The 9,504-nt window shown below is 35.4% G+C and overlaps 1 pseudogene; it reads left to right on the plus strand.

Annotated features, from left to right (window-relative positions):
• Nucleotides 1-1,602: 1,602 nt before the first annotated feature.
• On the plus strand, nt 1,603-2,844 carry LOC114051313 (annotated as a pseudogene).
• The last annotated feature ends 6,660 nt before the right edge of the window (nt 2,845-9,504 follow it).

Genomic DNA, 9,504 nt, shown 5'->3' on the forward strand with positions numbered 1-9,504 from the left:
GGGCCCCCTGGCCTTGGGCCCTAGGGAAACCTTTGCCTGGAAGCATCACCCAGGTTCAACACATCCTGCTCAAGGTAATGAAGCTAGCCTCTGAACTTGGGTAAACATGCTCCTTTAAATTTGTAGTTTTAACTGTTAATGATGAGATGTTGATTCTCTCTGTAAAGTAATTTGGAAATACATTTAACAAAACTGAAGTCACCTGATTAGTAATGGGTTTATTTCAAGTTTCAAACTGGTGAACATTTTGTATCAGTTATGTCAAGCAACTTTTCATAATTTGGTTATTGCTAAAATAATTTGACTATTGTTGGTCATTGTTTTAATGTGTAAAGTAGCCAAAAAGCTTGTTTTGGTTTTGTCTTGCTAAGAATTTACAATTATATAGGAATAATCTCTAATGACTGGTTTTTTATACTAGGACAAATTTAAGTTTGAGTTGTAAATCCTGGAAAAGTTTTTCTTAAGCTGTGATTAGTGGAACTTGCTGTTTGAGGTAAAAGCTCATAGGATTTTATTTTGAGTTGGCTGATGGATCATAATCCATTGATAATAATCCACCCTTTGAGAGAAATGCCACAAGCTACTCAGAGAACGTGATACTGGTGGGAAGTCAGCATTGGGAAAAGCTGAGAGGACAATTTTAGCCTCAGTCTAAGATGGGATCCCCCTGGCTTGGTTTCCCCATTATGTTCCTTTGAAAATAAATGTTACCCACCTGGCTATTCCTGAGTCTGGCTATGAGGTGAATTTGATACTGCATGGTTAGAAAATTGAATTATCTGAATCCAAACAGAGCTAAGGATGTTTTATGCTCTTTTATTTGGGCCCTAAATCTAGTCCCTGCTTTATATCTGGGCCCTACAGTCTTTTATGTCAGATTTGTGTCTTCCAGACTACAGGCCATTCACCTGCAGTTGGTAACAGCGAGTACCAGCCAATATCCCCCCATCATTCCCTGGATGCAGCCTGTGCTCAGTACCAGTCAACCTCCTCTTTAGGACCCCCTCAAGACAGGGACAGCTCTATGCCCCTTGCCAGTAGGAATCAGTTTCAGAAGCTGAGACCTTCACCTCTTACCCCAAAATAATTTGGGTCCCATTTGTTTGAGGGGCGAATGATGAGGATGGGAGCTAGACCCCACCAAGGAAAAACCTTGGACTTTCCCACTTGGCCAAATCTCTGGCTTTTGCCTGAGACTATAATCCCATCAACTGGCCTTTCATTGTGGCTATACCCAATCTCCCAATTCTGTTACCCTTAACCTAGCCTAGCCCTCCATTGTTTTACCACCCTATGGCCTCAGGCCACTTCCCTCTCTTAATCCTATCTAGGCTTCATTCTCCCTAGGCTAGGTGGTCCAGGTCCCTGGAATTCTATTATCTCATAGACTACTTGGCCACTACCAGATCACTCCCAGAGTCTTTCTGTATTTGTATACCCATCTTGTCTCCATTAAGGTGCTTAGATTCTTATAATCTAGCCACTGCTCAGATTCTAAAAATCTAGCCAATAACTCACTAACATTCAGGCTCCTTAAGAGTCTGCCCAATATGACTGATGTTCTAATATACTTTGTCTTTGGCAGAAAAAAAAATCCCAATGGCAGATTACTACACAGATTCTTTTGTTACTAAAAACAGGTATCTGTCTGATTTAGCAATGGCTACCTAGGGATGAGTCATCATCCTTGGGTGTGTGGGGCAGTCATGGAGACATTAAAACAACATGATGCTGGAACAGGTGGTACTATAAATATTTCTGGAACTAATAAGTTTCATGTTGATCTAGAACAAGAATTGGCTGACCTCCACAGGAAAGATGTAACATCACTATTTTTGTCTTGCTGTGTTGCTAATGACTGCACCCTCTTCACTTTGACTAAGATGATACCAGGATGTGAAATTTATTCTGATTCTGGGAACCATGCCTCCATGATCCAAGGAATTAGTAATAGTAAAGTGCTAAAGTATATATTTCACCATAATGACATAAGGCACCTCAAAGGGCTGCTAAATAATTAGACCCACTGGTCCCTGAGATTGTTGTATTTATTGTTCACTCAATGGATGGAGCTGTATTTCCATTGGAAGAACTGTGTGATATATCCCATAAGTATAGGGCAATTACCTTTGTGGATGACGTCCATGCCATGGAATTATATGGTGCTTGTGGAGGTTGGATAGATGACTGAGGTGAAATAATGCCCAAAATGGATATCATTTCTGGAACCCTTGGCAAAACCTTTGGTTATGTTGGGGGCTACATCTCAAGTATGAGTTCTTTAATAGACATTGTATGATCTTATGCTGCTGGCTTAATTTTCATAACTTTCCTATCCTCCATGCTTCTCGCTAGCACTTTTCAAATCAATCCACATCTTGAAAAGCTCTGTAGGTCAAGCCCTTCAGCAGAAGTACCAGCAGAATGTCAAACTTATGACAGAGATGCTAATGGATGCTGGGCTTCCAGTGGTTCACTGCCCCAGTTTCATCATTCCAGTCTGGGTGGCAGGTGCTGCTAAAAATACAGAGGTTTGTGATGAACTCATGAGCAAACAGAATATGTATACCCAAGCCATCAACTACTGTACACTTCTCCAGGGAGAAGAGCTCCTCTGCATTATGCTGACCCTTCACCACACTCCATAGATGATGAACTATTTCCTGCTGGATGCTTGGAAATTTGTTGGACTGTATCTGAAACCTCACTCCTCAAGAGAGTGTACTTTCTGTGGGAGACCCTTTCACTTTGAAGTCATGAGTGAGAGAGAAAGCCAACTTTCAGAACATGAGTAAACTGGTTTCTGTCATGCGCAAATCCAACCTCCATACATCTACCTAATGTCACTCAGTCTCCTATCCATGCTGTCTCTGTAGTCTTTATATATAAATTAACTTATCTTAAATTTTAATCCATAGTAGAAACATAGTTCTGAAAAAATCCCAATTAAAGCAAAAGAAAAAAACTGAAAAAGCATACTTTTGGTGAAAAAATATAACATGAGAAAAATCAAATTACCAAATTCAAATGCTTAACAAGGTGAATTCACAACAGAGAAAAGGTAAAAAAAATGAATTTGATCTGTAGTCAAAGCACTTAAGCTCAACTCCCAGCTCTTCTACTTATTACCTATGTGACTTCAACCTCTTAGCCTTCATCTGTGAAAAGAGGCATTTCAGCTAGATTAATATTCTTAACCCCTCCTTTTTGTGTGTGATGGAAGCTTTTGAAAGTATGTTTAAAATTATGGGCCCCTACTCAGAAGAAAAAAAATTAAATGGCTAAAATAAGATATATAGATTTATAAAGGAAATAATTTATATTGAAATACTTACTGTGTATGTGTGTGTGTGTGTGTGTGTGTGTGTGTGTGTAATAAAATACTTCATCCTAAGCTAAGACATGCTAAAATGGGTGATCTTCAATGTAATTTCCAGGTGTAAATCTATGATTCAACTATTCTTATTATGAACTAAATACATTATTATTACCCAGCAAAACTGAAGATTAAATGAAAATATTTGACTATGTGCAAATATGTAATACTCACAGTAGCAATATAAGAAATGGAGATCATAAAGAATCCAATCTCAGAAAAAAGGTAAAAAAAGGAAACAAGCTATGAATTATTAAGAAAAGAGGAGGAAAAGTTCCTGGTCCCAATGACTTTCTTAGAATTTAGAAAGCGTCATTTCCAAATTGAAAAAATGGTCAAAAGACATGAACAGGTAGTTTTCAAATGAAGAAATTAAAGCTATCTGTAGTTTTAAGAAAAATCATTATTGGTTAGAGAAATGTAAATTAAAACAATTCTGAGATACCACATCACACCTATCTGATTGATTAACATGACAAAACAGGAAAACAATAAATACTGGAGAATATGTGGAAAATTGTAACACTAATGCATTGTTGGTGGAGTTGTGTACTTATCCAACCATTCTGGAGAACAATTTGGAACTATGCCCAAAAGGCTATCAAATTGTGCATACCCTGTGATCTAGCAAAATCATTACTACGTCTATATCCCAAAGAGATCATAAAAAAGGGAAAAGGATCTGCATGTACAAAAATATTTATAGCAGCTCTTTTTGTGGTGGCAAAGAATTGGAAATTGAGGGTATGCTCATCAATTGGGGAATGGTTGAACAAGTTATGGTATACCATGAAAGTTATGAAATACTATTGCTTCATATGAAATGATGAGAAGGTGGATTTCAGAAAAACCTGAAAAGAACGTCATGAACTGATGCTGAGTGAAGTGAATAGAACCAGGATAACATTGTACACAGTTACAGCAACATTGTGTGATGACCAACTTTGATAGACTTAGCTCTCCTCAGCATTACAATGATCCAAGAAAATTCGAAAAGACTCTTGATGAAAAATGCTATCCACATCCATGGAAAGAACTATGAAGTCTGAAGGCAGATTGAAGCATACTATTTTCACTTTTTGTTTGTTTGTTTATTTCTTCCTTGTGATTTTTCCCTTTTGTTCTGATTCTTCTTTCAAAACATGACCAATGTGGAAATGTGTTTAACATGATTGCACAAGTATTATATCATATTGCTTGCTGTCTTGGGGGAGGGGGAGGTAAGGGATGGAGGAAGAAAATTTTGGAACTCAAAATCTTATAAAAAATTAATGTTGAAAACTATCTTTATGTGTAATTGGGAAAAAACCTATTAAATGAAAAAAAGAATATGTAAAGTGATGAAAAAGCAGATACTCTGTTAGAAAAAATATAATTTCAAAAAGATACATGCTACCAATCATTATAAGAAAAAAAATACTTTCTTGATGCCCTTAACAAGTGAGTGACAAAACAGAGAAAGATAATTATTAGATAAATATCACTGATGACTATTGATATAAAATTTAAATAAATATCTAAAAAGAGACTATTTGAATGTAACCAAAATTTTTCACTAATGCAAGTGGGCTAAAGAGTCTAGGACTATCCAACATTAGGTAAAATTAACATAATTAATCACATAACCAAAAGAAAAAAATGCCTCCTGTTGGCATTAATAGATGTAACAAAATGTGGCATTTATATTAAAATTCCTGAAAATGATATTTTTTTTCTTAATGTCAAATCATCCTCTTATCTCCGGTATAAAACCAAATTTGTATGAAGTGAACATTTTTATATAATTCTATAATATTTTACTAGAATTTTATTTGAATATTTCTAAGTATTTATTAATAATATTCAAATACACAGATATATTTGTATTATACATATATGTATACATAGATAGATGTGCATACATATCTAGATACATACAAATATATAGACAGACAATAGATTTTATATATATATATATCTGGAATCAGAGAAATCTGAGTTCACATGCTCTCTCAATATACACACAAACATAAATACATAAATATATATATATATATATATATCTGTCTGTATCTGTGTCTTTCTATCTATCCATTTATCTATCCATCCAACTCCTATTACATCTTCCCTCAATTTAAGTATTGAGATTATTTTTCTCATATAAAAGATTTTGGTGTACTAACTTCTTTTTCAATTTTTGGGAATAATTTATCTAGTACAAGCATTATTTCTTCATTAAGTATCTGAGAGAATTAAAATTCTTATCCAACTGGACAAAGTCTTGTGTTCTTTCAATTTCAGAAATTCTTTATAGCAAATTTAATTTCATGTACTGATATTGGGCAAAGTTCTATTTTGCTTTGTGTTAATTTGAATATTTATCTTTTTATAGATCATATTCTATAAATCTGATTCTCAGTTTTGCTGGTATAGAATTATATTAAGTAGGTTCTAGTAATTCTTTTTATTTCATCCCTTTATTGTGAATCTACCTTGTTTAGTTTTTATTTTGGTAATTTGATTTTCTTCCCTTTTCCTTTTAATCGGGTTTATTGATTTTGTTAGTCTTTTCAAATAACCAGCTTTTATTTTTGTTTAATAATTCTCCAGCCCCTGATCCTAGGAACTAAATGTTGTACTGAAAAAAAAAAACCTCCCATTAGGGGAAGTTTTATGAACTCCTGTTATACTTGCCCAAACCTTAAATGATTCCATCATAGAATCTATAAGATTTTATACTTTGAAAGGACCTTAGAGATCATAGATTTAATGCTGAAGCAAACCCTGAAGGAAATCTAATCCAAGACTATTTTACAGATGACAAAACTGAGGCAGAAGGAGCTAAGTAATTTTTCCGGGGTCACCCAGCTGGCACAAATATTAGAGAGAAAGTGAAGTCAGGTCTTTCTTACTCCAAATACACCACTATATTCACTACACTGAGCTTCCTCAGGTACCCATAAGCTGAAATCTATTACTCAACATAATTTATTTACTAAATCATTTATTTACTAAATGGCTGAACTTCAATTTGAACCTTATTTTGAACCTTAGGCACTGATCCAAAATTCAGTGTTCTTCCTATTAAGTCATGTTTTGTTCGTTTACTCTCTAGAACAAAGACTCAATGTACTTTACTTTGTAACTATACATCTCTCCATTTTAAGTAGTTTCAACTCAAGGAAAAAAAATATCTGTTAGGGACTTTTCATTGTTTTACAGTGACCTCATCATTTGGGCCCAGATGAAACTACAACTGTGTGTCCAGTTTCTAGCTCTTTGTTGTTCCTCTTTAAGACATTACTTATTATTTTTTTAACCTATAAGAGTTGATGGATCTGGGGCCTGATGATTATGAGGGAAATATTTTCTTCTTACTCTTTGTGGAAACCTTATGAATATAATTTTATTATGTGTTTAGGCATTTCAGTATGATATTTTGCTTAAATCTACCTCCATTATCTCATTGAGTAGTCCTGAAGAGCTATGACAGCATAATGGAAGGTCCCTTTGTTGATTATCTCCAATTTATTCTGCATATATCTTGTTTGTACATAGTTATTTCCACATTGTCCTCCCCTTTAGACTGGGAACTCACTGAGAGCTGGAAGTGTCTTTTATCTTTCTTTGTCTCCTCAGTAGTACCGGGCACATTCTGGGCATTTAATAAGTGCCAATTGACTGACTGAAGAGGAGAAACAGTAATTATTGGTAAGGTGAGAAGTCAGAAATCGGAAGCTATACAGTAGCTATCCAAAGAAAGAATCTGACGGTGGTAGCTGTCTCCTGCTTTTGGAAAGATGTAGAACAGAAGAAAATTATAAGGTAAGCAGCCTGGCTCTTATTAGACATCTATCTAGCCACTGCCTTAGGCTTACTGTGCTTGGAGGTTTGACTGAAACCTGACAGGTTCCACAGTTCCTCTACAGAGGAGGCAGAATTCTTTTGGTGTATGAAGAGTTGTCTGGGTTTGTTGGTGCATGGTTTTATCTAGATCTCATGAGCCTAATAAGAACATAAAAGTCCTGCAGATGCTCTAGAAAGTAATTGGAGGAGACTATTGTGTGCCACTAAGTCAAAAGCTTACTGGACTTATCCATCAGGGCCATCTGAGTATGAGAGTTTGAGAGAAAGACCCTCTTATATACTAAACTGTGCTGCTTTCTGTTGCCCCCTCTGACTTAAGCCTGTCCTTTCTGTTTCTATGGATCCCTAATGCTTAGCACAATGTCTGGTTCATAGATAATGAATACTTGAGCTATTGCAAGTCTTACTAAGGTTGAAAATTTGGAATAAACATATGACAATGGAATATGTGTTTGTCACTTGAATATCATAAAACTGGGGACATGTGGGTGTAAAGCTCAGTAGAACAAAAGAGGATTTACATATGCTGAGAAGTAGGAGTGAGACTTTTCAAGGTTTGGAGGAAGCAAAAACCAATTGGTTTGAACTAAATGGGGAATATGTTACATGAAGCAGAGAGAATAGAGTTGTGAATAAGTTGGATGAGTTCAGGGAAGAATCAGCAGGAACAAAAACATGAGTTAGGAAAGTCTCCATTTGTTGACATTGGGTGTCCTCCCATATTTGATGACTCTGGTAAGTAGTGTTCCTAATTTTGATTCCAGTATGAATTATGTGACTGCCAAGGTCATATACTTACTGTAAACTTGATTTAATTATTAAGTGACATTTTTTGTTATAAACTCATAATCTCCACTTACTGCTAATCTTAATCATAGCTTAGTCTTAGTTCCTGCTAAAAGAAAAAATTCCTCAGTGCTATAATAATTACTTGGAAACAGAAAGGATCAGGTTAATCATGTTCAAAGGGACTCATCAGAAGATTGCCCACAAAATAATGAATTATACTGACCATTGTAACTCCTAAAACTATATACTAAGGCCTGGAAAAGTTGCCACCTGCATCAGAGGAAACAGTACCTCTGTTTCCTTAGAACAATAGTAACTGGAATCTGGTAGAACAACCTCCTGAGAAGACAATGTGATCAAATAAAATCTTGGACAACTATGCTGAACTAAACATTCAACGTGGTAGATTTGTTTATGTGCTCAGTTCCAAACATATTAATTATTTCTGCTCTACATGATGTGGCAATTTGAGTCATTTTATGGATTCAAAAGCCTGTATTTGTTGGGAAGACCAAAAGGAAGTTTGGGGCTTTGAAATAGTTAAAATTAAACAATGAAAGGTTTGCTTCTTCTTCTTCTTCTTTTTTTTTTTAGGGAAAAGGTGGTCATGAACTGTTTTGTTTTGTTTTTTTTTAAGTTATTTTTGATCATTGTAATCCTTTTTTATGCAATTGAGAATATTATTTGAAGAAATCCTACAGGCTTCACCAAAATGCCAAAGGAATCCATAACAAAAAAAAAGGAAATTATCATTTCAAAATAATTTCTTCCCATGTAATTCAATGCATTGCATTTTATGCAGTTAAAAACATCATTCTGAGGAGTTCATAGCCTTCACTAGACTGCCAAAATGGCTCATGACAAGAATATGTTCTAAAAGTGAATCTATCAATGGGGAAATAGGGGGAGAGCAGGAGAACCTAGAGGCATGGCCTTATATGTGGTCTATCCAACTAGTTCAGAATCTCAGAACAAATGTGCAGAAACACAGGACCAGATTTCTCTAAAAGGCCATCTTATATGGTTTGTCCATACAGGAAAACTAACCTCTTCCTACATAGGCATGGTGCCAAATTTTGCCATTAGAGGGGTAGAGACTCACAACCATGCGATCTCTCCACCTCACACATATTGACCCCAGATGCTTTCATTTAGGTAGGTTATTGTGCAAGGGAATAGGCACAAAGATTAGCAACACCATGGAAGACTCATTTGGAACAAAGGAAATGTAGCATCGGAGCAGATGATTATTTAAGAGATTCATGAGAAAATAGAGGCCAAGAACTGGTTCCCCCATTGAAGCTACTAAGAAAACTTGACTTGTATATTTGATGCTGCAATGGAATTCTGGCACTGAGAATGTCAGTGATATTTTAGCCAAAATATTCTTTAAATGATATTTTTACAGAGAATCTTTCTACCTCCAACAATGTAGTAGGAATAGTTATAGGGGAAGGTTGATTCAGGAATTCTTAAAAAAAAAGAAATCA

This window comes from Vombatus ursinus, unplaced genomic scaffold (assembly GCF_900497805.2).
Source record: "Vombatus ursinus unplaced genomic scaffold, bare-nosed wombat genome assembly UNPS02014802.1, whole genome shotgun sequence".
In the NCBI taxonomy this organism is placed as follows: domain Eukaryota; kingdom Metazoa; phylum Chordata; class Mammalia; order Diprotodontia; family Vombatidae; genus Vombatus; species Vombatus ursinus.